This window comes from Berghia stephanieae, chromosome 2, assembly GCF_034508935.2.
Source record: "Berghia stephanieae isolate SIO BIC M18660-M18661 chromosome 2, UCSD_Bste_1.3, whole genome shotgun sequence".
In the NCBI taxonomy this organism is placed as follows: Eukaryota; Metazoa; Mollusca; class Gastropoda; order Nudibranchia; family Aeolidiidae; genus Berghia; species Berghia stephanieae.
This window is the reverse complement of record NC_088361.1, coordinates 37,043,000-37,062,336: the sequence shown is the minus strand read 5'-3', so window position 1 is coordinate 37,062,336 and position 19,337 is coordinate 37,043,000. Positions and strand designations below refer to the sequence as shown.

At 31.6% G+C, this 19,337-nt stretch overlaps 1 protein-coding gene across 3 annotated transcripts in view; it reads left to right on the top strand.

Annotated features, from left to right (window-relative positions):
• LOC144964812 (D-serine dehydratase-like) overlaps positions 1 to 19,337 on the top strand; it is a 76,995-nt gene that overhangs the window by 7,397 nt on the left and 50,261 nt on the right. The window contains exon 1 of one of the 3 annotated variants that reach the window (XM_078899457.1): positions 15,706 to 15,723. The exons of 1 other annotated variant lie outside the window; for it this stretch is intronic. The gene's annotated coding sequence lies outside the window, so the exon portion shown is untranslated. Of the gene's footprint in view, positions 1 to 15,705; positions 15,724 to 17,591; positions 17,732 to 19,337 lie in introns of those variants that run through there. One more of the 3 variants, XM_078899454.1, reaches the window with a different exon arrangement.

Genomic DNA, 19,337 nt, shown 5'->3' with positions numbered 1-19,337 from the left:
GAATTAACAAATTATGATCTGGACTTAATAAACCGTAATCACAGACACGTTAGTAGTTGCATTGTCCGGATTTGGTGATGTCTGTGAATCTTAAATAGGAAAATGTCCAAAATAACACGATGTCACGCACAATATTACTCGCGGTAATCAATGTTGACATATTTTTTTAATAATCATAGGTTCAAACTGACTTAAAATAGGTGTAATATCTCTATACAGATTTGATCATGAGAAGTTTTGTTTAATAGTTAAACGCCTTACCACTTATCAACGAAAGGGATCACCATATTTTAATCGACACATGGTTAATTGATGAATAAAGCAACAAAGTGTCTGTTTGCTGTATTCCTTGTCGTCTCAAACAATCAATTTTAAAGAATTATGTAGTTTTTCCATTGATTTACTGTACTGGGATGGAAGCATTATAATGTATGGTTGTGTTGTTTTTTTCTTGGGTTATTTTTCTAAAGCGGGTCTTGTAGTTTGTGATTTCCGTCTTAAATGCCATTTGCTTTATTTTTTATTATTATTTTTTTAATAAGACGACGGAGAATTTTATTTAATGCAATTAAAGTAGATAGCGTTCTTGTCTAGGTCTGGTAAAATAAATGTGATGACGTCATACACTTAATACAATCCCCGTAGACAATGTTGATATTGGAGAAACCTCCGGTATAGAGATTAGAACATGAATTCGAAATCAAGACGTTTTGGTATGGTAGTTAGACAATCTATCCATCGACCAATTAAAGTCTCTTCACTATGTGAATACGACTAGTAGATGGGTACAATAGCAATACCTAGGAGGTGAATGTTTTCATTGAAATTTCACCTAGGATCAATTAAATAGAAATACGACCGATAAGCAATGTCCATGCGTCCACACGAGTAAAACCCAATATAATGTTTTACAGTCATATTCTCTTTACCCAATATCATTTTTGGAAACATTTTGATTGGGTTAATGAAAAATTTACATCTGAAGCAAAACTAAAAAGAATTGATGACAAAAGCTTTTATAAAACCCAACAACTTTTAACACACATACTTATTCAACTGTGATTGCTTTTTAATAAAAATATTCTTGTCTGATATAATACTTGTACCCGTCATTTTCAACATGCGGCGAGTTTCATGTTTTGTATCATGGACTTGAATTTTTTTTCGCAGCAAGAAATAAATAAATGAAACACAACAATTATTACAATACGCAATATTGAATGATCAAGTACTTAATACAATACCATGTCCTTGCTCAGTTACTCACTTCATGAAAGAGATATTGATGAAAAAAAAAATGAAAAGACAATTCCATCACTCCATGTCCTATATTATGGTTATCATATCAAGACATAACCTAATTGAAAATGTAACAAAAATGTTGTGTAGGAATAGTAAATTTTATGAACCAGGTATACATTATCTCTATTTATGACATTAAACCATCAATGTTTTAACGCACATTTTCAGGATTTGACACATATTTACTCTACGTCTCCAGTAACATTGTCGAAGTTTTTAGATATTTGATACCACAACACATTTAGATAACAGCAGGGTTTTTTTTTCCTCAAATTTTATAGATCTGAGCAGATAATATATTTTAGCCCAGTGAAACGTTGTCATAACAGCTGCTATATTTTTTAGATGATAGCCCAAATGACCAGTAACACCCAATGTGTAAGACGTGCAGTCTTTTAGGCGGTAGTGTAATGTCATACAAAAACATCTGTCAAACGCGTAGTAATCCCTAATGGCGATTTACAAGACGGTCAAAATTTATTTAGTAAAAGTTTTCAGGACACAGTGTATCAATTGAACATAAGAAATTAATTTTTTAAAAGTCAAAATGTATGTGATGTAATTGTTTTTGGTTTTTTTAGCTAAAATTTATAAAATATAAGCTTAATAGCAAAAAGTTTTCTAACCAAAACATTTGAAGTAAGAAATTGTTGGTTAAAAATGTGAGGTTAAAATTTTCTTACCAACATTTGGGAAGTAATCATTTTCAGGTCGAAGTTTATGAAAAACAAACTGTATGACGAAAATGTATGAAACTGAAGTTTTTTGATCAAAATAGTAAGAAAAAGGAAAAGTGTCTGGTGCAAAAAAAATATAACATAAAAATTAAAAGTTTTGTGGTCAAAATGTTCTCTGGTCAAAATGAGTGAAGTAAAACAATTTTGACCAAAATTTATAAAATAAAAGTATGCGTGTAAAAATGTATGAAATGAATACTTTCTATCCAAAATCTATGCAATGAAATGTTTTTAGACCAAAATGTTTGTAGTAGTAGTATCTGGATAACGTTTATGAACAAAGTATTATTTCTAACAAAAATATGTGAAGCAATAATTTTCCGACCAAATGTCTGAAATGGACGTTTTCCAATCAAAATGTGAAAAGTAATAATGTTCTGATCCAATTATGAAATGAAAATATGATGTCAAAAATTTATGAAATTAATTTTTTTCTAGTCGAAATGTGTAAAGTAAAAGTTTTCTGATCAAAACATAATAATATTATGAACAACGGTTACGAGATCAGAATACATATTCTCTCCAAATTATACGAAATTTAATTTTCTAATCAAAATGTGTGAAGTAAAAGTTTTCTGGCTAAAACTTATATGAACGTTTGCCCTCAAAAATATATGAATGTTTTCTGGCCAAATATATGAAGTAAACAATTTTTAGGGGGTCAACATTTATATAATTAGAATATACTTTGACAAAATTGTAGAAAAGTCAAAACCACTGAAACAAAAGTTTTCAGGATAAATTGTATTAACGACATTTTCCAGGCCCAATTTTGCGAAGTAACATTTGTCTGACCAAAAGATGTAAAGTAAACTTGTTCTGACCAAAATGAGAGAAAATAAAATGTTTTCTACTAGAACTTCATAAGGTAAATTAAACTTTTTTAAAACAAAACGTGTGTAGTAATAGTTTTATGTAAATGTATTGTATCATAAATTATCGAAACCGTTACAAAATAAAAGACTTTTCCATGTCTTTCGCTTTTTGATGCCTTCTCGAGGATTTGACAAAAGCAGAAAGTTTTGAATTTTCAAAGTGCTGACTACTTACCCTGCAGAATTACCCTCGACAGAGTAGAGACATAGCAGATATGACTGGTGATCCTATATTATCACGGACAGAAGCAGAGATGTCCTACAATTGTTGTAGAGGTGCTATGTCGGATACGACACCCAAAGTTTTGCTATAATTTTCAATTTTATTTTGTTACCATTAAAGTATAACGTTTTTAGTCGTCCGTCTAAAATTATCAATGACATGATTAATGTCGATCCCACAAAGGTTATGAGTAAACCTTTGTTCTTCTCCCCGACAGGGGCCAAATAACCTCAACTACAGGCGTGCGGGCTATCTTTGAACAAGACAGTTCAAACCCTAGTTCAACCTATTTCCAATAAAAAATACTCCTTACAAAACTTAAATGGTTTTGGAAGAGGTTATTCATAACCTGCATTTGAAGTTCAATCCTCTCTGTTTCACTCTTTTAGCTCCGAAAGTCGATGGAATCACTTCGTAGTTTAGTAAACAAAAACCAAAACCAAGGTCAATGTCACCCAAAAGATAAGATAAGGGATATGAAATAGAAATCTCACCAAAACGTGTAAGATTCGACCTATTTTCAATGAGAAACAGCTTACCAAACCTGCATTTGAATTGCAACCCTCTCTTTTTCAATGTTTTAGCTCCAAAGGTCGCTTGAATTACTTAGTAGTTTAGTAAACCAAAACCAAAACCAACCCAAAAGATAAAATTAGGGTAATAAAGTGCTAGACGTCGACCCAAAATGAGTGAAGTAAAAATTGTCTCGCCAAATACAGGAAACAAAAGTAATCTAACAAAAATGCCAAAATGGAAGTTTTCTAAGCAATTACGTGTGAAGTAAAATTTTTGTGACTAGAAAATTGTAGAGAGAGTTTAAGTTTTCTGGTCAAAATTTACGAAATAAGACTGTTCTATTCAAAATCTATGAAATTTAGTTTTAAAATGAAAAAAGAATTAATGAAATGAAGGCTGTACACGCGAAAATGTATGAGAAAAAATATTCTGGTCAAAATGTTTAAAATGAAACTTTTCAGGATAAATTTTATGGCGTAATATTTTATATCTGAGTAATATATGTGTACATAACGTTTATGGCTAAATTTTTATGAACTAGGTTTTGTTATTGCTTTCTTTTTTACCCTAATGTGTGACGTAAAAGTTTTGTGGTAACAATACGTAAAGTAAACGTTTTCTGGGCAAAAGTGAAAAGTAATAATGTTCTGGCCCAATTATGAAATGAAAATTTTCTGTCAAAAATTTATGAAATTAATTTTTTTCTAGTCGAAATGTGTAAAGTAAAAGTTTTCTGATCAAAACATAATAATATTATGAACAACGGTTACGAGATCAGAATACATATTCTCTCCAAATTATACGAAATTTAATTTTCTAATCAAAATGTGTGAAGTAAAAGTTTTCTGGCTAAAACTTATATGAACGTTTGCCCTCAAAAATATATGAATGTTTTCTGGCCAAATATATGAAGTAAACAATTTTTAGGGGGTCAACATTTATATAATTAGAATATACTTTGACAAAATTGTAGAAAAGTCAAAACCACTGAAACAAAAGTTTCAGGATAAATTGTATTAACGACATTTTCCAGGCCCAATTTTGCGAAGTAACATTTGTCTGATCAAAAGATGTAAAGTAAACTTGTTCTGACCAAAATGTGAGAAAATAAAATGTTTTCTACTAGAACTTCATAAGGTAAAGTAATTAAACTTTTTTGGACAAAACGTGTGTAGTAATACTTTTTCTGTAAATGTATTGTATCATAAATTATTGAAACCGTTACAAAATAAAAGACTTTTCCATGTCTTTCTCTTTTTGATACCTTCTCGAGGATTTGACAAAGGCTGAAAGTATTAAATTTTCAAAGTGCTGACTACTTACCCTGCAGAATTACCCTCGACAGAGTAGAGACATAGCAGATATGACTGGTGATCCTATATTATCACGGACAGAAGCAGAGATGTCCTACAATTGTTGTAGAGGTGCTATGTCGGATACGACACCCAAAGTTTTGCTATAATTTTCAATTTTATTTTGTTACCATTAAAGTAGAACGTTTTTAGTCGTCCGTCTAAAATTATCAATGACATGATTAATGTCGATCCCACAAAGGTTATGAGTAAACCTTTGTTCTTCTCCCCGACAGGGGCCAAATAGCCTCAACTACAGGCGTGCGGGCTATCTTTGAACAAGACAGTTCAAACCCTAGTTTTACCTATTTCCAATAAAAAATACTCCTTACAAAACCTAAGTGGTTTTGGAAGAGATTATTCAAAACCTGCATTTGAAGTTCAATCCTCTCTGTTTCACTCTTTTAGCTCCGAAAGTCGATGGAATCACTTCGTAGTTTAGTAAACCAAAACCAAATCCAGGTCAATGTCACCCAAAAGATAAGATAAGGATATGAAATAGAAATCTCACCAAAACGTGTAAGATTCGACCTATTTTCAATGAGAAAACAGCTTACCAAACCTGCATTTGAATTGCAACCCTCTCTTTTTCAATGTTTTAGCTCCAAAGGTCGCTTGAATTACTTAGTAGTTTAGTAAACCAAAACCAAAACCAACCCAAAAGATAAAATTAGGGTAATAAAGCGCTAGACGTCGACCCAAAATGAGTGAAGTAAACGTTTTTTTCGCCAAATACAGGAAACAAAAGTGATCTGACAAAAATGCCAAAATGGAAGTTTTCTAAGCAATTACATGTGAAGTAAAATTTTTGTGACTAGAAAATTGTAGAGTTAAAGTTTAAGTTTTCTGCTCAAAATTTACGAAATAAGACTGTTCTATTCAAAATCTATGAAATTTAGTTTTAAAATGAAAAAAGAAATAATGAAATGAATGCTGTACACGCGAAAATGTATGAGAAAAAATATTCTGGTCAAAATGTTTGAAATGAAAGTTTTCAGAATAAATTTTATGGCGTAATATTTTATATCTTAATAATATATATGTACATAACGTTTATAGCTAAATTTTATGAACTATGTTTTGGTTGTTGCTTTTTTTCTTTTCTTTTTTTTTTTTTTGATCCTAATGTGTGAAGTTAAAGTATTGGGCCAAAAAATATTGTAAAGTAAAAGCAAAAGTTTTTCTGGCCAAAATGTATACAATATAAATTTCCTGGCCAAAATTGATTAAATGAAAATTTTCTGTCCATACAATGTATGAAACGTTATCTTTCTGGTCAAAATGTATGAAGTAACGGTTTTCCGGGTAAAACACATGAATTAAAAGTTTGCTTGCAAAAATGTATACAATAAAAGTTTTCTGAATAAAGTATATGAAGTAACATTTTTCTAGCTAAAATGTACGATGTAACGGGTTTCAGGCCAAAATGTGTGAAGTTAAAGTTTCATAGCCCGAAATGTGTTATTTAAAATATCAGTCAAAAAATCTGTGAAATAAAAATTTTAGGATCAAAATTTAGGAAATTAAAGTTTTCTAGCCAAAATGTATGAAATGTAAGGTTTTTCACCAACATGTGTATAGTAGAAATTTGTTGCTATGATAAAATCAAAGTTTTGTGTGTGTGTGTGTGTGTGTGTGTGTATGTGTGTGTTTGTGTGCGTTTCCCCAAAAAATTATTAAATGCACGTGTTATCGTCCTCAACGCAAAACAATTTCTGGTCAAAATTATAAAATAACTGTTTCAAGCTAAAATATATAAATTGAAAGTTATCTGACCAATGTACATATTTGAAGAAGGTTTTTAAAAAATAAAACAGGCGGTCGGTTAAGGAGGTCAAGAGAGTTTCTTAAAGATCATTTGAAACCGCCTGTTTTATTTTTAAAAAACCTTCTTCAAATATGTACATTGGTCAGATAACTTTCAATTTATATATTTTAGCTTGAAACAGTTATTTTATAATTTTGACCAGAAATTGTTTTGCGTTGAGGACGAGAACACGTGCATTTAATAATTTTTTGGGGAAACGCACACAAACACACACATACACACACACACACACACACACACAAAACTTTGATTTTATCATAGCAACAAATTTCTACTATACACATGTTGGTGAAAAACCTTACATTTCATACATTTTGGCTAGAAAACTTTAATTTCCTAAATTTTGATCCTAAAATTTTTATTTCACAGATTTTTTGACTGATATTTTAAATAACACATTTCGGGCTATGAAACTTTAACTTCACACATTTTGGCCTGAAACCCGTTACATCGTACATTTTAGCTAGAAAAATGTTACTTCATATACTTTATTCAGAAAACTTTTATTGTATACATTTTTGCAAGCAAACTTTTAATTCATGTGTTTTACCCGGAAAACCGTTACTTCATACATTTTGACCAGAAAGATAACGTTTCATACATTGTATGGACAGAAAATTTTCATTTAATCAATTTTGGCCAGGAAATTTATATTGTATACATTTTGGCCAGAAAAACTTTTGCTTTTACTTTACAATATTTTTTGGCCCAATACTTTAACTTCACACATTAGGATCAAAAAAAAAAAAAGAAAAGAAAAAAAGCAACAACCAAAACATAGTTCATAAAATTTAGCTATAAACGTTATGTACATATATATTATTAAGATATAAAATATTACGCCATAAAATTTATTCTGAAAACTTTCATTTCAAACATTTTGACCAGAATATTTTTTCTCATACATTTTCGCGTGTACAGCATTCATTTCATTATTTCTTTTTTCATTTTAAAACTAAATTTCATAGATTTTGAATAGAACAGTCTTATTTCGTAAATTTTGAGCAGAAAACTTAAACTTTAACTCTACAATTTTCTAGTCACAAAAATTTTACTTCACATGTAATTGCTTAGAAAACTTCCATTTTGGCATTTTTGTCAGATCACTTTTGTTTCCTGTATTTGGCGAAAAAACGTTTACTTCACTCATTTTGGGTCGACGTCTAGCGCTTTATTACCCTAATTTTATCTTTTGGGTTGGTTTTGGTTTTGGTTTACTAAACTACTAAGTAATTCAAGCGACCTTTGGAGCTAAAACATTGAAAAAGAGAGGGTTGCAATTCAAATGCAGGTTTGGTAAGCTGTTTTCTCATTGAAAATAGGTCGAATCTTACACGTTTTGGTGAGATTTCTATTTCATATCCCTTATCTTATCTTTTGGGTGACATTGACCTGGATTTGGTTTTGGTTTACTAAACTACGAAGTGATTCCATCGACTTTCGGAGCTAAAAGAGTGAAACAGAGAGGATTGAACTTCAAATGCAGGTTTTGAATAATCTCTTCCAAAACCACTTAGGTTTTGTAAGGTATTTTTTATTGGAAATAGGTAAAACTAGGGTTTGAACTGTCTTGTTCAAAGATAGCCCGCACTCCTGTAGTTGAGGCTATTTGGCCCCTGTCGGGGAGAAGAACAAAGGTTTACTCATAACCTTTGTGGGATCGACATTAATCATGTCATTGATAATTTTAGACGGACGACTAAAAACGTTCTACTTTAATGGTAACAAAATAAAATTGAAAATTATAGCAAAACTTTGGGTGTCGTATCCGACATAGCACCTCTACAACAATTGTAGGACATCTCTGCTTCTGTCCGTGATAATATAGGATCACCAGTCATATCTGCTATGTCTCTACTCTGTCGAGGGTAATTCTGCAGGGTAAGTAGTCAGCACTTTGAAAATTTAATACTTTCAGCCTTTGTCAAATCCTCGAGAAGGTATCAAAAAGAGAAAGACATGGAAAAGTCTTTTTTTTGTAACGGTTTCAATAATTTATGATACAATACATTTACAGAAAAAGTATTACTACACACGTTTTGTCCAAAAAAGTTTAATTACTTTACTTATGAAGTTCTAGTAGAAAACATTTTATTTTCTCACATTTTGGTCAGAACAAGTTTACTTTACATCTTTTGATCAGACAAATGTTACTTCGCAAAATTGGGCCTGGAAAATGTCGTTAATACAATTTATCCTGAAAACTTTTGTTTCAGTGGTTTTGACTTTTCTACAATTTTGTCAAAGTATATTCTAATTATATAAATGTTGACCCCCTAAAAATTGTTTACTTCATATATTTGGCCAGAAAACATTCATATATTTTTGAGGGCAAACGTTCATATAAGTTTTAGCCAGAAAACTTTTACTTCACACATTTTGATTAGAAAATTAAATTTCGTATAATTTGGAGAGAATATGTATTCTGATCTCGTAACCGTTGTTCATAATATTATTATGTTTTGATCAGAAAACTTTTACTTTACACATTTCGACTAGAAAAAAATTAATTTCATAAATTTTTGACAGAAAATTTTCATTTCATAATTGGGCCAGAACATTATTACTTTTCACTTTTGCCCAGAAAACGTTTACTTTACGTATTGTTACCACAAAACTTTTACGTCACACATTAGGGTAAAAAAGAAAGCAATAACAAAACCTAGTTCATAAAAATTTAGCCATAAACGTTATGTACACATATATTACTCAGATATAAAATATTACGCCATAAAATTTATCCTGAAATGTTTCATTTTAAACATTTTGACCAGAATATTTTTTCTCATACATTTTCGCGTGTACAGCCTTCATTTCATTAATTCTTTTTTCATTTTAAAACTAAATTTCATAGATTTTGAATAGAACAGTCTTATTTCGTAAATTTTGACCAGAAAACTTAAACTCTCTCTACAATTTTCTAGTCACAAAAATTTTACTTCACACGTAATTGCTTAGAAAACTTCCATTTTGGCATTTTTGTTAGATTACTTTTGTTTCCTGTATTTGGCGAGACAATTTTTACTTCACTCATTTTGGGTCGACGTCTAGCACTTTATTACCCTAATTTTATCTTTTGGGTTGGTTTTGGTTTTGGTTTACTAAACTACTAAGTAATTCAAGCGACCTTTGGAGCTAAAACATTGAAAAAGAGAGGGTTGCAATTCAAATGCAGGTTTGGTAAGCTGTTTTCTCATTGAAAATAGGTCGAATCTTACACGTTTTGGTGAGATTTCTATTTCATATCCCTTATCTTATCTTTTGGGTGACATTGACCTTGGTTTTGGTTTTTGTTTACTAAACTACGAAGTGATTCCATCGACTTTCGGAGCTAAAAGAGTGAAACAGAGAGGATTGAACTTCAAATGCAGGTTATGAATAACCTCTTCCAAAACCATTTAAGTTTTGTAAGGAGTATTTTTTATTGGAAATAGGTTGAACTAGGGTTTGAACTGTCTTGTTCAAAGATAGCCCGCACGCCTGTAGTTGAGGTTATTTGGCCCCTGTCGGGGAGAAGAACAAAGGTTTACTCATAACCTTTGTGGGATCGACATTAATCATGTCATTGATAATTTTAGACAGACGACTAAAAACGTTATACTTTAATGGTAACAAAATAAAATTGAAAATTATAGCAAAACTTTGGGTGTCGTATCCGACATAGCACCTCTACAACAATTGTAGGACATCTCTGCTTCTGTCCGTGATAATATAGGATCACCAGTCATATCTGCTATGTCTCTACTCTGTCGAGGGTAATTCTGCAGGGTAAGTAGTCAGCACTTTGAAAATTCAAAACTTTCTGCTTTTGTCAAATCCTCGAGAAGGCATCAAAAAGCGAAAGACATGGAAAAGTCTTTTATTTTGTAACGGTTTCGATAATTTATGATACAATACATTTACATAAAACTATTACTACACACGTTTTGTTTTAAAAAAGTTTAATTTACCTTATGAAGTTCTAGTAGAAAACATTTTTATTTTCTCTCATTTTGGTCAGAACAAGTTTACTTTACATCTTTTGGTCAGACAAATGTTACTTCGCAAAATTGGGCCTGGAAAATGTCGTTAATACAATTTATCCTGAAAACTTTTGTTTCAGTGGTTTTGACTTTTCTACAATTTTGTCAAAGTATATTCTAATTATATAAATGTTGACCCCCTAAAAATTGTTTACTTCATATATTTGGCCAGAAAACATTCATATATTTTTGAGGGCAAACGTTCATATAAGTTTTAGCCAGAAAACTTTTACTTCACACATTTTGATTAGAAAATTAAATTTCGTATAATTTGGAGAGAATATGTATTCTGATCTCGTAACCGTTGTTCATAATATTATTATGTTTTGATCAGAAAACTTTTACTTTACACATTTCGACTAGAAAAAAATTAATTTCATAAATTTTTGACATCATATTTTCATTTCATAATTGGATCAGAACATTATTACTTTTCACATTTTGATTGGAAAACGTCCATTTCAGACAATTTGGTCGGAAAATTATTGCTTCACATATTTTTGTTAGAAATAATACTTTGTTCATAAACGTTATCCAGATACTACTACTACAAACATTTTGGTCTAAAAACATTTCATTGCATAGATTTTGGATAGAAAGTATTCATTTCATACATTTTTACACGCATACTTTTATTTTATAAATTTTGGTCAAAATTGTTTTACTTCACTCATTTTGACCAGAGAACATTTTGACCACAAAACTTTTAATTTTTATGTTATATTTTTTTTGCACCAGACACTTTTCCTTTTTCTTACTATTTTGATCAAAAAACTTCAGTTTCATACATTTTCGTCATACAGTTTGTGTTTCATAAACTTCGACCTGAAAATGATTACTTCCCAAATGTTGGTAAGAAAATTTTAACCTCACATTTTTAACCAACAATTTCTTACTTCAAATGTTTTGGTTAGAAAACTTTTGCTATTAAGCTTATATTTTATAAATTTTAGCTAAAAAAACCAAAAACAATTACATCACATACATTTTGACTTTTAAAAAATTAATTTCTTATGTTCAATTGATACACTGTGTCCTGAAAACTTTTACTAAATAAATTTTGACCGTCTTGTAAATCGCCATTAGGGATTACTACGCGTTTGACAGATGTTTTTGTATGACATTACACTACCGCCTAAAAGACTGCACGTCTTACACATTGGGTGTTACTGGTCATTTGGGCTATCATCTAAAAAATATAGCAGCTGTTATGACAACGTTTCACTGGGCTAAAATATATTATCTGCTCAGATCTATAAAATTTGAGGAAAAAAAAACCCTGCTGTTATCTAAATGTGTTGTGGTATCAAATATCTAAAAACTTCGACAATGTTACTGGAGACGTAGAGTAAATATGTGTCAAATCCTGAAAATGTGCGTTAAAACATTGATGGTTTAATGTCATAAATAGAGATAATGTATACCTGGTTCATAAAATTTACTATTCCTACACAACATTTTTGTTACATTTTCAATTAGGTTATGTCTTGATATGATAACCATAATATAGGACATGGAGTGATGGAATTGTCTTTTCATTTTTTTTTTCATCAATATCTCTTTCATGAAGTGAGTAACTGAGCAAGGACATGGTATTGTATTAAGTACTTGATCATTCAATATTGCGTATTGTAATAATTGTTGTGTTTCATTTATTTATTTCTTGCTGCGAAAAAAAATTCAAGTCCATGATACAAAACATGAAACTCGCCGCATGTTGAAAATGACGGGTACAAGTATTATATCAGACAAGAATATTTTTATTAAAAAGCAATCACAGTTGAATAAGTATGTGTGTTAAAAGTTGTTGGGTTTTATAAAAGCTTTTGTCATCAATTCTTTTTAGTTTTGCTTCAGATGTAAATTTTTCATTAACCCAATCAAAATGTTTCCAAAAATGATATTGGGTAAAGAGAATATGACTGTAAAACATTATATTGGGTTTTACTCGTGTGGACGCATGGACATTGCTTATCGGTCGTATTTCTATTTAATTGATCCTAGGTGAAATTTCAATGAAAACATTCACCTCCTAGGTATTGCTATTGTACCCATCTACTAGTCGTATTCACATAGTGAAGAGACTTTAATTGGTCGATGGATAGATTGTCTAACTACCATACCAAAACGTCTTGATTTCGAATTCATGTTCTAATCTCTATACCGGAGGTTTCTCCAATATCAACATTGTCTACGGGGATTGTATTAAGTGTATGACGTCATCACATTTATTTTACCAGACCTAGACAAGAACGCTATCTACTTTAATTGCATTAAATAAAATTCTCCGTCGTCTTATTAAAAAAATAATAATAAAAAATAAAGCAAATGGCATTTAAGACGGAAATCACAAACTACAAGACCCGCTTTAGAAAAATAACCCAAGAAAAAAACAACACAACCATACATTATAATGCTTCCATCCCAGTACAGTAAATCAATGGAAAAACTACATAATTCTTTAAAATTGATTGTTTGAGACGACAAGGAATACAGCAAACAGACACTTTGTTGCTTTATTCATCAATTAACCATGTGTCGATTAAAATATGGTGATCCCTTTCGTTGATAAGTGGTAAGGCGTTTAACTATTAAACAAAACTTCTCATGATCAAATCTGTATAGAGATATTACACCTATTTTAAGTCAGTTTGAACCTATGATTATTAAAAAAATATGTCAACATTGATTACCGCGAGTAATATTGTGCGTGACATCGTGTTATTTTGGACATTTTCGTATTTAAGATTCACAGACATCACCAAATCCGGACAATGCAACTACTAACGTGTCTGTGATTACGGTTTATTAAGTCCAGATCATAATTTGTTAATTCGAAAAATAGTCGTTTGGTATCATCGATTCTAAAATCCATTTCAAAGAGAGGAGGAGAATATGAAGAAAGGGAATTTGACTGACTTGGTACCTACTTTAATCTGTTTTTTCTATTAACAATAACCTGAATCGAATAAAAAGTGTTCATCATAATTTCAGTGTTGAGTTCGCTTCTTGAAACGAAACGAATGTATTTGTTACACCCTGTACTATCTTTGATTTATCTCTTCGTCGTTTGGTGGGTAAATTATCTTTACGGTTGCATAATTGGACACGCGTGATAATTAATTTTTAATGAACATTTATATAGCGCAATATCCACTAAAGAGGTTCAAAGCGCTTTAAAAAAGATCGCTGATGAACGACAACACGAAACAAATAGAACGAGATATGTTAGGCGATATTACAATTTTTTTACCAACGCTGTCAAAGACCGGGTACTATCCTGAACACATTAGGAGAATGTGAGTAAAGAGCGACATTTCAACATAGAGCCAGACTCGAGAACACCTTAATGTGTGATAGAATCGGACACCGTTTAAACGATACGTTTTTTTAAACGAAGATTTTAGGATTTGAAAACAAGACGCTATCACCGTTCAAACCAAACTATTTCCAGCCATTCATGTTATCTATCAATCGATACAATACAACTCTATTGATTTACTACAACATCAACATTTAACAAACTATTCCAGTTGTCTATAGGATTCGAACCCTAAAATTATTATCTCTATACATAAAACATTTTAACATCAATCTCTAGCAAACAGATTTAATTTCACGCTAATTAAAACGTTAATATTTTGCTCTTAATCATTCTTATTTTATGCTGCTCTATTGCTCTTCTCAATTTCTCCTGATTTAATTTCACGCTAATTAAAACGTTAATATTTTGCTCTTAATCATTCTTATTTTATGCTGCTCTTTTGCTCTTCTCCATTTCTCCTGAGCATCCCTATACTACTGATGATGATGATGATGATGATGATGATGATGATGATGATGATGATGATGATGATGATGATGATGATGATGATGAAGATGAAGAAGTCGATGATGATGATGATGAATAAGAGGAGAAGGAGAAAGAGAAGGGGAAGAAATAAGATAAGGAGGAGGAGAAAAATGTTGAGAAGGATAACAATATTTATCATTCAGCATAAGCGTACACCCCCCCTCCCCCCCCCCCCCTATGTCTTGGGGCTCAAAATATTTTAATTTTGACAATCACGTTAACGTCACCGTTCATTTTCCACCGATAATAACAGTTATTAGAGAAGATCCTTGGCAGATACTTCGTGGATCATATGCAGATATTATGTCCTGAATGAACAATATTTTTCGTTGGTTCGAGAGTATTTGCATCACAACAAAGGGCCTATAACACTTTTGGTTATCAGACCTTCAAATAAGTATACGTCGATCATATGACTTTCCGAGTAAAATTAAAATTTGTAACAACATTGTCCTTGTGGTTCTTAAATAATTGCGTACGAGAATGATGTTTTTCAGTGCACTCTTTCTTGGCCTGAGGAAATTCTAAAATACACCCATCTTTGAGGGTTGAACACTTGGACCAGATCGCTACTCTGCGTACTCTGTAAAAACCCATATTTGAAAATTTGGCCAGAAAACTCGTCCTTCAAATATCGATCGATTTAAATGACCCTCATCTTGGCAAAAAAAAAAAACAAAAAAAAAACTCTCAAACTTGGGACTTCATGACCTTCATCTTGGCAAATAACTCTTAAACCTGGGACTTCGCGAAGTCCCAGGTTTGAGAGGGTTTTTTTTTTGCCAAGATAGGGTTTGTTTAGAGTACGACAGAACTGTCAGCCATTAACGTTGAACATAGCTGTTAGTTACAGGCCATGAGACCAGAAAGACCTTCGTATTTCCAATAACACATAGTTAACCATAGATAAGGTTTCAACATTGAATGGATGAGTGAATATGGTTTCGCTGTCTCAAGGACGCTTGCCGTGAATGTGTGTGTTACTTCGAGTGTTTCAGTCTTTTTCTAGTATCCAGTTAGTAATTTATTTTCATAAATCTCTGTCCAGTGCAGTGTTTTAAGCTTTTGAATGTCATCATGTGTGTTAAGGTGCTGAGGCAATTGCATGTTTCCTTGTGCTGTTGAAATCAATTCTTCGGTTGTTGTTTTAAAATATGTTTGATATTTTTTGAGATCTTGATTCAATGTTGTTGGAAGTGAAGTTGATGCATATGTGTGTGTGTGTGTGTGTGTGTGTGTGTGTATATATATATATATATATATATATATATATATATATAATATATATATACTAGTAAAAAGCCCGCAATTTCGCGGGGAAAGAACTATTTTCATTCGATACTGTACTCACCATCATTTAATGAGGGCAGATTGGTAAACAACGTTGTCTGTGTAATTTGGTATATCTTCGGTTGATTTTTCTGTGTGGCCCAATAATATATTTAATATATATCCCTCAACTAACCCCAAGAAAAAATTAAACCTAGTACCTTTAATTAACCCCAATAGGAAAAACAAACACCCTAGCACTTTAATAATACTTATGACTAACCCTAATAGGAAAAAAAAAATCATCCGATCTCGAGCTAACCCTAGAAGAAAAAATCATGACAAATTGAATAAATAAATGCCTGACAAAATATCAAAGGTGAAAATACAAATTTAAAGAATACTGGGGATGTAGGAGCTTTCGGAATGTCTCCACTTTACTTAACTTATGGAAAACCAACTTCCTAGCACCTTTAATAAGACTAACCTCTCGAGCTAACCCTAATAGAAAAAAAAAAAAACAACTCTCGGACTGCTTTGCACTACCTTTCAATATTTAACAAATCAAAATGGCGGCTGAAAATCAAAACAATGGTCAAATTAAGAAATTTTAAACTTTCACAAATCTATCAAGGTTTGTTCTTGAGTTTTTAGAATACTTCTAGATATAATGACAAATTGAATAAATAAATGCCTGACAAAATATCAACGGTGAAAATACAAATTTAAAGAATGCTGGGGATATAGGAGCTTTCGGAATGTCTCCCCTTTACTTAACTTATGGAAAAACAAACATCCTAGCACCTTTACTAAGACTTATGACTAACCTTAATAGAAAAAGAAATATCCTCGATCTCGAGCTAACCCTAATAGTAAAAAAAGAATCAAAATGGCGACTGAAATACCTTCATGTGATCAAGTGAATAATATCACTATGAATGCCACGATTTGCTGAAAAATGCCAACACCCACACACATGTATACACCACACACAACACACACACACAAACACAAACACACACACACACACACACACAAACATACACTCAATTAGAACATACATAATAACACTGATCACCGCTAAATCAACAACACAACGGAAGTAATAATACTTGATGTCATAAATAGATGACGCAAATTGACAACTTTTTACAGTGTCAAAATTAGTTGATTTTGGGAGTCAAGTGTCGTCGTTGGTACATATTTTATGATATCTGTTTGACTCAACGAACTTTCAAACTGACTTTAAATTATAAAAGGAAATCAAGTTATCTGTTTATCTATCTGTAAAAAATACATTTCTAATTTTCAAACCTTTCAGTAGAGTTGTGCGCCGTATCAATTTTTTTATTTACTCAAATAAGCACAATGTTCTACACAATGCTATATTTTTTAAAGAAAGGATATATATATATATATATGACCAATCGTCTCAAAACAGTTGCAAACATTACAAAACTGCTTTATGGATGTAGTAACAATTTTATTGAAAGGAGTTGGGGCGTAAAATAAGCTCGTTCGCGGTAAATATTCACGTGTATGCTACACAGTGACACATATTGGCGCTAATCTATTCCATGCTGTGTTGTTTACCTCCATTTTCCTTCAACACGGTACGTTTTTTAAAATATAATAATTTGCATGGAATGCACATTATACGGGTTTCCATAACCATTGTGGTGGGAACAGTATAGTATAAATAGTGTGGAAAATAGGAATGCCGTTTCTACGCCATTGATATCTGCATGCATATTGTAAGTAAACATAATAATAATAATAATAATAATAATAATAATAATAATAATAATAATAATAATAATAATAATAATAATAATAATAATAATAATAATAATAATAATAATAATAACAATAATAATAATAAGTAATTCATATGAATTGAGTCTCGTAGAATCAAAACACCCGAAAACGAAGGTGAGAAGTCTTTTATTTTTATTGCTCCACAACTAAGTGAATCGTAAATTGAAAGAACTTCTCAATAGCTGCACATTGTAATAAAATGTGACCAATCGCCTTAAAATGGTATTATCTCGGGCAGTTAAAATGGTAAAAATTGGATATATAAAGAAAGATGTGAGACATTCGAAACATTTTTATGCTTTATTAAGAATATTGATTTTTATGGAGATAAAGAGTAAAAAGTCTCTCATTATTTAACTTTACTTTAAATGAACTTTTCGACATATGGTTTACCCAGACATAAAACCGGATCGAGGCGGTGTATCACATTGTATCGAATATATATAACCATATGACGAAAAGTGCATGTATACATGTATTTATGTATATAGCGGGGGCGAAGTGGCCGAGTGGTTAAAGCATTGCACCCGGGTTCGAGCCCCGCTTCAGGTACTTTCGTTTTTTTTCCCTTGAGCAAGATTATTAACCCCAATTTGCTAATTTGGACAACATGGGTGATTCCTGTTGACATCAGACATCTTGTTTGATGAATTATCTATATTCCTTCGTGGAATGCCTTGCGACGATATCTTATGATGTCGTGGCGGAAGGGCATAACTTGTTTTTAAAATATGTATAGAAATATGTGACAGGTTCTAATAAAAGATTTTCTGAGCATCTGACAAATTGTGACCTTTCACATGGGGTTAGATGGTCGTTCTGGATAATTTCGAGACATTATCACAATTTTATTTCTAAATTTCTGTGACGCAACAACTTTCAGGGACATTTTCCTCATTCGATGGTTCACGAATATCATAAGATCTTAGGATCACTTTATGACAATCTACTTTTGTAATCTATCTAAGACATAGTCACGAGACACGTATTTATCAATAACCTGTTTGTGTCCTGTGCATCATATTATTATCAGATTACATTACTTTTCATTGAAAATATCAGCTCTCATTATTATATCAATTACTTTGTTCGACTTTTTGATCTGTGTTACGACAAACACATTTTTGTGACTATCAATGAAGAGTGTAAAAGACAAAGCGCCCCCCCCCCCCTCAGGCAAAAAAAAAACAACAACAGCCACCCCCCCCCCACCCCACACACACACACACACACACACACACACACACACAACCCCCCCCCCCAAAAAAAAACAAACAAAAAAACAAACAAACAAAACAAAACAAGATACAAAACAAGATACACCGTTACAAAATCAATCGCGATTCTTTTGGATGTAATGTGAGTGACTTTTCAACGTTTCTTTCCCTCTGTCGCCCTCTCATTTTCTCTCCTTTTTTTTTTACTTCTGTTATCTCAACCTCACATATCTGTGATATAATAAAAACTTCTTTATCTCCTTTGCGTACCTTTTTTTCTTTTCTCAACCGAGACAAGATGATTACAGGTCACTTTGACATCCAA